Source organism: Pteronotus mesoamericanus, unplaced genomic scaffold (genome assembly GCF_021234165.1).
Source record: "Pteronotus mesoamericanus isolate MK-2021 breed Mesoamerican mustached bat unplaced genomic scaffold, CSHL_Meso_final contig_22, whole genome shotgun sequence".
Classification (NCBI taxonomy): domain Eukaryota; kingdom Metazoa; phylum Chordata; class Mammalia; order Chiroptera; family Mormoopidae; genus Pteronotus; species Pteronotus mesoamericanus.
In genome coordinates, this window is record NW_026555090.1 from 435,335 (window position 1) to 447,359 (window position 12,025).

The 12,025-nt window shown below is 45.3% G+C and overlaps 1 protein-coding gene across 2 annotated transcripts in view; it reads right to left on the reverse strand.

Moving 5' to 3' along the window:
- The window catches only part of DHRS7B (dehydrogenase/reductase 7B), a 77,465-nt gene extending 65,931 nt beyond the window's left edge, over positions 1-11,534 (reverse strand). The window contains exon 1 of one of the 2 annotated variants that reach the window (XM_054571110.1): positions 11,490-11,534. The gene's annotated coding sequence lies outside the window, so the exon portion shown is untranslated. Of the gene's footprint in view, positions 1-11,390; positions 11,436-11,489 lie in introns of those variants that run through there. The other variant, XM_054571111.1, reaches the window with a different exon arrangement.
- Positions 11,535-12,025: the final 491 nt, after the last annotated feature.

Sequence of the window (12,025 nt, forward strand, 5' to 3'; positions counted from 1 at the left end):
TTCAATGGGTACAGAGTTCAAGTTTTAAAAGATGAAGAGTTCTGTACACAGGCAGCGATGATAATGGCACATTACGAATGCATTTAGCACCACTAAACTACATGCTTAAAAATGGTTAAGATGGTCAATTTTATGTGTATTTTATCACAATGAAAAAAACAAAAAAAATTAAGTATTTCATTCACAGAATATTAAATATTAAATGCTCATTTCAAGCAGGCTCATGGTTGGTAATTTTTAATTCTAGCCAATTGTTCGGTTTCCTCATGAATCTGAATTATCCCATTGTTAACCTGTGTCCCTGTCTCTCTGTTGGACAGTCTGCCCTCATGCAATTTATTTGGGAGGATGGGCAATCCTGAATTCAAAGTTATTTTTAGACCTAAAAAACATTATTTTTAAATTCATTTGGAAAATGATCTTTACTCTGAAGCAGTTTGCGTAGTGCTCCCGCTTAGAACCTGCAGTGCGCTGACATTAATGTAAGAAAACACAGGGGAAGGAATTTCATATCCTGGAAGGACTAAAGGAAAAAGAAAGCATAATGGCCTGAGAGGGCTTTTCCATTGCCAGCCTCTAAGCTTTCATTTAAAAATAGCCTTGTTAGTGCCCTATCACTTTATTTTCCCCGTGTCCTAGCAAATAGCTCCCTGGGGACACAGATGTACCTTCTCAGGACAGGCCCACAGGAAGTACTTGATCAATCTACTTATTCTATCCCATGTTAGCAGATTTCCAACTCTTCGCCATACACAATATTCCCCTATTTCCCTTTCAGAGCCTTTCAGTTTAAAAAGATGTGCCAAATTTAAGAGTCTACATTGAAAGAAAAAAATTCCTTAAACTGAAAATATCTTTTACACATTCACAATATTTATTGTCAGTATAACAGCATAAGGGTTATCTTTTAAACTGCATTTATACTAGAAAGCATGTGTGTATGTTTATATGTTTTTCTTCCGATCACATAAACATTAATAAGCTTGGCCACAGAATGAGATGAAAGCAAACATTAAAACCAAATTTATAAGACAGGAAATGAAAGACTTAAGATCCTTCTAGTACGGCAAAATGCTAATGGTTGTTGACGCTGGGTAATGGGTAAATGAAGGTTTGCTGTAGCATTTTACTTCTGTGCATCTTTGAACATTTCTGTAATTTCTTCTTCATGCCCAACTTTGCTAAAATGAAGTTGGAAAGTGAATAATTAGCTGCACTAGAAGTACCAACCTTGTAAGATAACATTAGCTAATAAATACCCCAAGTAGAACACAAGAGAACCAACTGTCCAATGTCAAGTTACAGCGGCATCCACATGGAGCAGCATGGAGTGGGGAGGGGGAACTTGGTCCGGCCCCTTCATGGGACCCGAGGCCCGGCGACCGGCTGCAGACTAAGCCACCAGACTCTCTCAGGCCTCCTTCCTGCCATATTTCATGAACATGCTGGGTCAGAGCCACGTTATCCTCTGCAGTCCCATCACTACCTGCTTGAGAAGCACCTGCTGAAACATAACTCAAGCCCCGGCCGGCGCGGCCAGCCGGCTGAGCGTCTTTCAGCAGAGTGAGGGCTCGCCTGTTCGGTTCCTGGTCGGGGCACCTGCCCAGGGCTGTGGGCCAGGTCCTTGGTCGTGGTGTTGGCAGTCGTCGATGTTTCTCTCGCGCACTGATGTTTCTCTCCCTCTTTGTCCCTCTCTTCCCCTCTTACATAAATAATAAATAAAATCTTAAGAGAAAACACATAAATCAATGGCCTCATCCAATGTGGATCTTGGAAACTGGTAACGCCACAAAGGGTGAGACCCGGGAACGCTGACTCCCTGACGATTTTAGTGGCGACTGAAGACCGAAGCCCTCGAAGATGGCCCTCGCCATCTACCGGCCGGCGGTAGGCCTCCGCCCACAGCGCCCCGAGTCAGCCGGAGACCAGCGCAGGTGCCCAGCAAGGCCCCCCTCCCCACCCCTTCCCACTGCCCAACCTGCCACCCCTCGGCCTGGCCACGACTGACCATCTCACCCCGCCCCGCAGCCCCGTCAGTCACCGTGGGAAGTCCGGTCTTCTGGGCAGCCCCTGGCCCCCCAAACCCAAACCGCTCTGTGCACTCGCTCTTCTGGCCCCTCTCCCACCCCTCCCCATAGTCGGAATCCCGTGGTCGTCCCGGTCTGTCGTCAGCACCGCCCCCTGCACCTCCAACCCCTACTCTGACGGCTGCTTCACCTCCCTGTTCCGAGAACGCCCGGCTCCTCCGGACGTGCGCTCCGCCGCAGGGCCCTGCGGCGGCGCGGCTTCCCCTCCCGCAACCCTCGCGGACGGGCTCCCAGGCACAGCGGGGCCGCCTCTGCGCCTCGCCACTACCCTCCGCGCCGTCCGCGCAGCCAGCGCTTAGACCGCCCAGCTGGGCCCCTCCCTGTCATAGCCCGCTTTCCTCTTGGTCCTCGCTGATTTTCTGCCTGCCACGTCTCTCCACTTCCGATACAGAGGCGCTGAAGTTTCCAATTCTAACAGCACAGTCACCTCTTTGTAGTTCTATCAGTTTTTGCCTCGTGAATCTTGACACTGTTGTCAGGTGCATACACAGTAAGAAATGTTGTCTCTATGGAGTGTATGTGTGTGTATATATGTTACAGAATGTTATGAGATCTAATGTCACAATTCTTCATTCCTCTGATGCAGTAGAAAGTATATAAACACTAACTCTTCAAACCAGAAGTACATTTTTATTTCCAATTAATCCTTTGCATGTTTTTAACAGACATGACATTATATATCATTATATAACATCTCTTTATTCCTGATCACTTTTCTTCCTCTGAAGTCTGTTCTGTCTGTATTAATATAGCTACTTCTGCTTTCCCTCGAAGGAGGTGGGGTCAGGTGTTCCCTGCTCCTAGGTAGGCTAGACTCTCATAAGAGAGGTTCTCCTGAGGGGAGGCCTTGTTCAGAACAGGACGCTCCGACATATTTCAAAATTGGTTCTTTCTCCCCCCCCCCCCCAGGACAAGGGGCTTTTTCTCCAGCCTTCACTGTGGGGGCTCGGTAGCACTCCTGGAGGCAAAACTCCCCACGGCGTGGGGGCCTCCTTTTGACTGGATTTCTCGGAGGTTTTCGACTCTCAGACTGTCCACAGGGAGCCTCCAGCAATCTGTCAAGTTTTCTGCCCCAGGCTTCTGCTCCAGTTAACCTGGGATCGTGGGCACCTGGTTGTCTTTTAATGGGGCGGGGCGGGCGGGCAGCAGTTTTCCTTGTGACCTCAACTGATGGATCTAAAACAAGATGGTTGATTTTTCAGTCTGTTCACCTTTTTACTTGTTGGGAAGAAAGGACAACTTCTACACTCCCTACTTGCTGCATGGGAACCTAGAGGTCCCAACATCATTCTTTGTGATGTTAGTTATTAATTGTAAGGTTGCTTCCCTGTATGTAATGAGAAGTTATTCTCATTGCTTTTAAGCATCATTGATCTTTTGTTATGTTAGACTCTTTTTCACTTATTTCCACCCTTATCTTTACTATTTTCTTCCCTCCAGTCACCCAGGAAGCATGGGAGTATATCCAGCCTGTCCAGGCTGCCTCGCTTCCGGGTCTGTCAGATTTCTAGCTGGTCCATTGGTGCGATGCTTGCCCAGTTAGAGACACACCCTCTGACGAGCGAAGCTGCAGGTCTTCACCACCCACCCGCCACCAAAACTGCTGCCCTTACTGACAAAGCTGCCGGGCCGCATGTTTTGTTTTCTCTCCGTTCCTAAGAGTCAGCCCCTCTAACAGGGAGACTGCCTGCCCTCGAAGCCAGCCCTGCCTTGGTTGAAGTACTGCCCTGAATGATGAGCCGAGGCAACGGGATGGAGCAGCTCCAGACAAGAATACTAAGGTTCATATTGGCCTCACCTAATTAATGATCTGTGGCTCTTTTTCATGAATAAATCCTTCCCCATTTGTTGTATATCTTTGGTCACTATCCAGATCCCTAGTATGGTTACTTTTGATAATTTTGTCCTGTTTTATAGTTTTGTTTTTTTGAGGTTTCCCAACCTCCTCACTCTGGCATACCAAAGTCTTCTCCCTTGTCCCAAGAACCTTCTAATAAACTTGTTTCTACTGCTAGAAATTAATACTCTGACAATAACACAAATCTAATCAGAGAGAAATGTGTCTCAAATATTCCTATCTGCATGTCTGACTTCTCGAATACTGCATATCAGTTAGGGTCTTTCTAGAGATGCCTTGTAAGATCTGTGCAAAGTTAAATTAAAAATATTGAGAGAAAAAAGCAATTATCCTTAATTTAAAGCTGGAGAGGGAGATGCCAATCACTGCAAAACTTTCTTCTTGTATAAGTTTGCATTTCCTCACTTTATCCAGTTCCCTTGGCCTGGTGTCAGTTGACAGAGTTGCCCAATCACACCTTCCCTCTGACCCAGTACAGAACCAAACTTTGTTTCTTCCAATTCAGTGTTTTTCCCCACTAAGTGGTATCTCTTTAAATTTGCGTCTGTCTTGCTTTTTCAGTAAGATCAAGTGGCCAGCTACCATTTTTCTATTGAAATATAAATGAGAGGTGTGAATAGTAATTTCAACTGTTTGTTGATACAGTACACTGACTTTGGAACTAGGCAGACCTTCATTTGCGCACCTGTAATCAGGATGAGTGTCTTTGGACTTAACTATTTCAACCAGCTTCCTCACCTGCAGAATATGTCTACTATCTGCCTTACACAGTTGCAGGAAGAATTTTGTAAGTATATATACATTAAGCAGCTTTCTTTAAAAAAAAAAAAAAAGATTTTATTTATTTATTTTTAGAGAGGGGAAGGGAGGGAGAAAGAGACAGAGAGAAACATCAACCGGTTGGCCCCTCACATGCGCCCCAACTGGGGACCAGGCCTGCACCCTGACTGGGGATGAAACTGGCGACCTTTCGCTTTGTAGGATGTTGCCCAACCAACTGAGCCACACCAGTCCAGGCTGTTAAGAAACTTTTTTATACGACCTAGAAAAATGACAGAAATTATCACTACAGTGCTGGATTATCTATCTAGAAAGATGGTAGGTAATGTTAGAAAGAGAAGGAATAAAAGGAATAAATTAACCTTCCTTGCTGTGCCTAGCACTAATGGATGGCCAAATTAATTAGTTTAAATTTCCTTATCTCTCCCTATCTACCAATGAGCAATGAAGTGACCTTCCCTTTTTTATTCCCGTCTTCATTCATTGAGATGCCTCTATACAGTGCGATATCCTTCCACAAGACTGAGGAGGAAGCGCAGAATTGCCTAGAACCTGCAGAAAACTGCTGCACTTGATCGGTCAACACGCGTCTCTCTAGCGGCCTAAGAAAAGGTGCTCGATCCATCTCTGTGCTTCCTGTGCTGGGCACAAAGCGGACAGATGTTCAGTAAACACTGGTGAATGAATGATGAACAAATGAACAGCATGTAAGAGATCAGCCAACTAAAAACCTTTAACATCTCCGGCACCCTCCCAGCACATCTGTGTCCTAGTTTTCAGGAACTGGGACTTCGGGGCCTCACTGCTACTTCAAAGAGGCAGCAGTCAGCAAAAACGACAACTCTTGTGTGCAAGGCGCCAGACTGGGCTCTTGGAAGGTGCACACACAGGTATGTAAGAACCACTGCTCACCGTTCTAATTTGTAAATCTCCAGATTAAGATGAGAGAGCGGCCCACCCTCTGTGAAGACCTGGCAAATGACAGGAAAAGAGGGAACGTGCTGCTTTCTGAGGCTTTTCCTACGTTACAGACGCTACGAGATTGTACGCCACAATCCTGCATCCCTCTGAATGCAGCAGAAAGGACTATAGATACCAACTCTTCAAACTAGAAGTATATTTTTACTTCCAATATAATTAATCTTTTGCCTGTTTTCTAACTCTTTCTAACCTACACAACAATTAATTGAAACAATATTATACACATTACTAAACAAACTACAGGAAAGGTTATTTTTAGCCTGTTACCATTTATGACTACTGTGGAAAAAAATATTAATAGCTACTAGCTTTTTTAGTATTTGCAATGTGCCAAGATCCTGGGCTACATACTTCACACCCAGGCTCTCTTCGCATCCTCACAGCAATCCAGCGCGGCAGGTCTGAGGGGTTTCCATCAGCTAAGGGCTAAAAGCGCCTGAAGTCACGTGGCAGAGAAGCGGCAAAATGGAGATCGGAACCAAGTATTCAGACTCTAAAGCCCACACTCTTTACGCTTCAGGTCATGTGAAAAAATGACAACTACTAATGCTTAGTTGCAGCCTTAAACAGGAAAGATTCTAATACAGTCTGGAGGTGAATACGATTCCTAAACTCAGTTCTCGTCACCTGGATAGAATACAAAGGCTTTTCTGAAGTAACTGAATGTAAATAAGCTAATTGCTTAACAGGAACTTGGTGCAACTTTCTTCACTTAGTTCAGCTAATATTTTAAACTCGTCTGGATTATACTACCATATTCACAGAGAATTCTGAAGTAACAGTAGTTTACTAATACAATTTCCAATTTCCAACTGCTATGTCCTACTCACATAAACCTAAAAAAATTTACATTTCCACTTCAAAATTTAGTTACTAGTACAAGCATGTGTTTCCGGAACAAAGTAAGAGCTAACTACAGCAAGCAAGCGCAAACCCTCGGTACGAATGTTCAGCAATTCAGCTGCCGCAGCAAGCCTCTCCCTTCAAGGAGCATTCCAGCGGCCACGTCTCAGGCTGTGGTGAATTTAGGAAGATGGGAAGGCGGGCCCCGGTAGAATACAAAGGTATTCGCTGAACTTCTTATGCTGGTGGTGGCAAGCAGCTTCCAAGGCCAATTTACATGCCATTTAATCTCCATTTTCATCCCCATGCGCAGGGCCTTCCAGAATAGGTTAATGGAGAGGGCATTTCCCCATTAAAATCATACCATTACCAGCCACAGGAAGGTCGCACACGTGTACAACTGAGTGGAGGTGAGAAATGGCATCACTGACATGAAAGAGAACAAAACTCAAAGGCTGACCACCAGCGACGACCAGCACTGCGGCTGGAGTCCAGCCGGATCCGGAAGCACTGATAACGTTTTTCTTTAAATCAATGCACAAGAAATTATGGGCTGGATCCAACCACTTGAGGGCATCCTAACCCATGGACAAGGACGGGGAACTCACTCAGAAATCACCTCAGAGAAATCCCCATACTGCGCATTTTCCAGCTCTGCATTTCACTACAGTGTAAGTCAGTTTTTAAAATGGAATTTTCCCTGTTGCCAAAGGAAAAGAGATCTTTTTTTCTCCCTCCTTTCTCTTAGAACATTTCAAAACCCAGTATTTTTAATTCCTTCCTTTGTCCCTTTGGTGTGTATGAACATCTTTTAAAAGGCTAAGAAACTGAGCCACTGATGAAACCTAGATCCTTTTTCCAAAAGGCCTAGAAAGCGTCTCTTTGAAATGGAAATAAGCGTCAAGGAAGAAAGCATCCCATTCCCCTTCTCCCGGGAGGGGTGGGGGGGGGGGGTTCCATGGCTACTGTTCACAGAGATTAGAGATTTTCTATTTTTCCTTCAGACAAGGACAACTAACTAGCACAGAGGGCCACTCCTCTTACCAGGTGGGTTCAGGGCGAGCCGTGAAAGTAGAGGCAGCAGCTGGTGCTGCGAGGACTTCTTACAGGAGGAGAAATTACCATTAATCTCGAGACCCTACTGTTATGTAATGTATTGTAAACGACCCAGATTTCTTTGTTTTTTAAATCTCATTAGCAGATGAGGCTGTGATCCATCCCATTCTGGGTGAATGTTTATTCAAACATTCTTTCTACATTTGTAGAGACCATTTTCTAGGTTGGCGGGAGATTTTATTCTTAACACCCCCGCCCCCCCCCCCCGCCACAGTAACGTGAAGAGAATTCCACACTGCCCACTGGGTCGCCTTTTTTTGTCCTCCATACCAGGAAAAGCATTCCTCCCTGACAAGAGCTTTTTAGGGATTTAGCCCCTTTCTGTGGTCTGAATCTCAGAGCCTGCGGTACCGTTGCCTTCGTGGCAGCCCTGCTTGGGTTATCTCACAGGCATTTTAGTTAAAACTGAACTCACGCTCTTCCTCCAGGATTTCCTACCTCAGATGCACAAGCAAGAAAAGGAAGAATTAGCTCGGACACTTTCCTCTCCCTTCTCACCCCACAGCAGCACGGTCACCAAGCCCCGCTGCTCACATCCTGAATAGCCCTCACCCTGATCAACTCCTGCCTGTGCTGAGGAGCCAGAGGGATCTTTATCGAACACAAGAGCTGCTGGTGCTACTCCTGTGACTGAATCCTTCAGTGGCTTCCCACTGTTCTTAGGATAAGCCCCAAATCCTTGCCATGCGTGAGACCTGCGTGGTCTGACTCTTGCTTACCTCTCCAACTTCATCTCCTTGACTTTCTCCCTCCCTCTGTCCTCCAGCCCCAACTGGGAGCTTAAGTTCCCTGAGCACAGAGACCATGACTATTTGCGGGAGCTACAGTCCTGGAACAGTGCTCGCACATAGTAGATACTAAATAAGTGTGTTGAAGAATAACGTTGACAAAATAATTGCAGCATCTTCTGTGGATGGCAAATAAAACATTGTCTACATTATGCACGGTGGAAGGAAAGAGCGTCTTTATACATGTTTGCATCCTAGGGCTTGGACATAGTGGGGCTAAAAAATGTTTGTTAAATCATTTGCAAACCACAGACAAATATGATGAAATATAATGTTTAAAAAAATTATCAAAATTAGTGAATTTTTGTGCAGCCATTTTAAGATTGAAGATGGGAGAAACATTTTCAGCATATTATGCTTTATTATTTCAAGAAAGGTAAAAACGCAACTGAAATGCAAAAAGGAAAAAAAATGTGTGCAGTGTATGGAGAAGGTGCTGTGAGAGGTTGAACGTGTCAAAAGTGGCTGGCGAAGTTTCTTGGTACTATTGACATTCTGGTCAAGTAATTCTTTGCTGGGAGGCTGTCTTCTACATTGGAAGCTGTTTAACAGCACCCCTGGCCTCTACCCACTAGAAGCCAAAAGCAGGAGACAGCTGACATATTCAAACTATCCAAATCAGTAAAGTTATTGGTGAAAATAAAAATGTCTTTCATTTTACAAAAAAAACTAAAGGGACTTTTTGCCCAACCCAATATTTCCCTCCTCGGGAAAGTCTTCGCTGCCTCTCCCCACTCCCTCCCCCTGCCAAACAACCCTATTACATATCCTCATGGCACCCTCTGCCATCCTCCATAGCATGACCGCAGTAGTAGTGAGTATCTAGTTTTTGATTGTTTACTATTTATTCCTTTGCTATAATTATAAGCGACTTGAGGTCAGGGTCTGTGTCTGCCTTGGCCGTCACTGTTAGACCCCACACCTAGGACACTGCTAGTACAAAGTAGGTGTTCAACAACTCTCTACTCATCAGCCATCTTTGTATCCCCCACATTGCACAGGGTCTGGCCCACAGCAGGTCCTTGATAATCATAAAATAAAGAAATGAGTGGTGATGACATTAAAAGGAAAGCCAATAAAACAAAATAATAAGTATCTGTTAAGTGAAGGAATGAAAGAAACACATAGGTAAGCACTAGCTTTGGCAGTGACATGGAATCGGCTCTGCTCTTACTACTCTGTGCTTTTGGATAAATTTCTTACTGTCTCTGAGTCCATCTTTCCCTCCATAAATGAAGGTAATCGTTTCTGTTGTACAGGGTTATTGTGAGAACTGAATAATCCAACTAAATGCTAGTATAGTGTCTTGCACATTACACTGAATAAATACTATTATTATTTTTAAATAATGGAGACAAAAAGGAGTGTATGGTAGGAAAGGCACATTCCATGCTCTTGACTAGTGCACAGAGCTCTTTCATGCAAAGAGCTACAAATCTGAATAAAGCAAATATTTTAAGTATACTATAGGAATGCATTAACTGTAAGAACCCTGAAACGGGTCTGTTTACAAAGCTAAGAATCTTTTTAGATGTGAAGTGATCATGCATTTATACAGCTTGCACAATCTTGTGTAGTGTCTGGTTCTTTTAAAGCAACGCTCATCAGGAATCCATTACTTCAGGGCAGCAGGTTCCACACCTGGCTACAGAGCCTGTGCTGGCCTTAGCCCAGGACATGCAGACTTTTGCCTTTAAGACAACTGCCCTTTTCTGCGAGTAGGAAACTCCAGGTCGTAAAGAGACAATGTCCCTTCACTCTGGTGCTCTCTGGCATCCCAGAGCCATCTCCCGCCCTCTTCCTGGTGCCTTCTACATATGCCAATACACCTCCTTTAACTTTGTTTTTGTCCTCTTTTAGATTTTCCAACTTTGGACACATCGTTTAACTTCTCCAAGCCTTGATTCTTCACCTGTTAAAGTGGACCTAAAACAGTACTTCCCTCGTGGCTAAAAGACACAGCATATGTATATAGTGTTTCTACCAGGTCCCTAATCAATCTAAACCCAAAATAAGATTACAACAAAGCCCCAAGAGCAAAAATGGCTTTTTGAGAGTCTGTGTTTTTTGCAATAAAAGAACCCCCAACCTACCCCATTGGCCAAGGTACTGGATTAAAATATATGATCCCAAAGAAATTCCAAATATTGCAAAGGAAAATAATTTAATTAGTTGTCCCTCTGATTCCTAAAAAAAAAAACCCAAAAAACACAACCCACATCAATTCAGCAAAACACAATTTACGTATATCCATTTTTACACTGCCTCCTTTCTAGTAAGCAACCTCTGTTAGGACTACATAAATTTCGGTCAACTGTTAATCTGGAAGCCTCTCCACGTTGCCAGGCACCAGCTGAGTACCTTCCATGTACAATCTCATTTATGGCTGGCAGCCTTATGAGTGGATGTCTTATTTCCAAACTTGCAGCTGAAAACACAGGCGATGAGAGTTTAAGACATTTGCCCAAATCGCACAACCCAGAAAGCGCAGAGCAGGAATGATCTTAGTGAGGCATCTCACCTGCCTCAAGAAAACGGGATCTCTCCCTTGCCTATCCTAATTCTCTAACACCAGGCTGCAGTGCAGCCTGCCTCCAGTGCCTGGTTCTTGCACACTTTGGGGGACTCCCAGGCTCACGTCCCGTCGGTGCAGAAAGAACAGGAGCGAGCCGGGAACACACACTCTTCGAGACGTGGGTGGTCCACCCCTCAATACACCCATTTCCAACGGCGCAGACCGAGACTAAGTGCTCAACGAAGCTGAGGGCTCCGCAAAGAGAAACCGCCAGCGCCAGGCTCCAGCGCGAGAGCCTGCGCCGAGCCCCGCTCCAGGGCTGCGGGGCCGCGGGCAGCAAGAAGGCGGATCGGAAGCCCGGCCCGCGCCCCTCGGAGCCTGCAGCTTCCGCTCGGCCTCTGCACCCACAGACCCCCCCTCACCTGGCCAGGAATGCAATGAGTCGGGAAACGCCCACGCTCCTTGTGCTCCGCGCGGACCCCACGCCCCTGGACACCCCGCCCTTCCTACGCAGCCCCTACCTGCTTGTCGCAGAAAGCCCCAGTCAAACAGCTGCAATCTCCGCCCCGGAATTGATGTAAACGCCCTTCGCCAAGCTCTGTCCAATTACAGCCTTCAGGCTGCGCAAGCGCGTTGGACGTGCCGTGCGGCTCACAGGGTGCAGGTGGGTTGCGCAAGGCACTAGGGTCTGAAGGGCGTGCTCTTATCTAAGCGTCAAGCTCCATCTTCCGGAAGAAAACTGGGACGGTCTTGCTGTGGGTTCCGTGAACTTGGGAGGAGGGGAGAACAAAGTTGGACAATGTGTGCTACGCTTATCAAGACTTATTAGAAAGCCACATGATTGGACAGTATAATATTGACGCAAAGATAAACCAAAAGATCAAGGAGTACAAATGAAGATCTGATTGGTTTTAAGTGGTTCTTGAATGGGGCAGCATTGCATCCAGCAAATAGGAGCTTGAAAGAGCGAGCTACTGACAGGGAAATATTTCTTCTGTTTTTCTTTTGTTTTGCTTATAAATCATTTTTCAATTACAGTTCACATACTTTATTATAT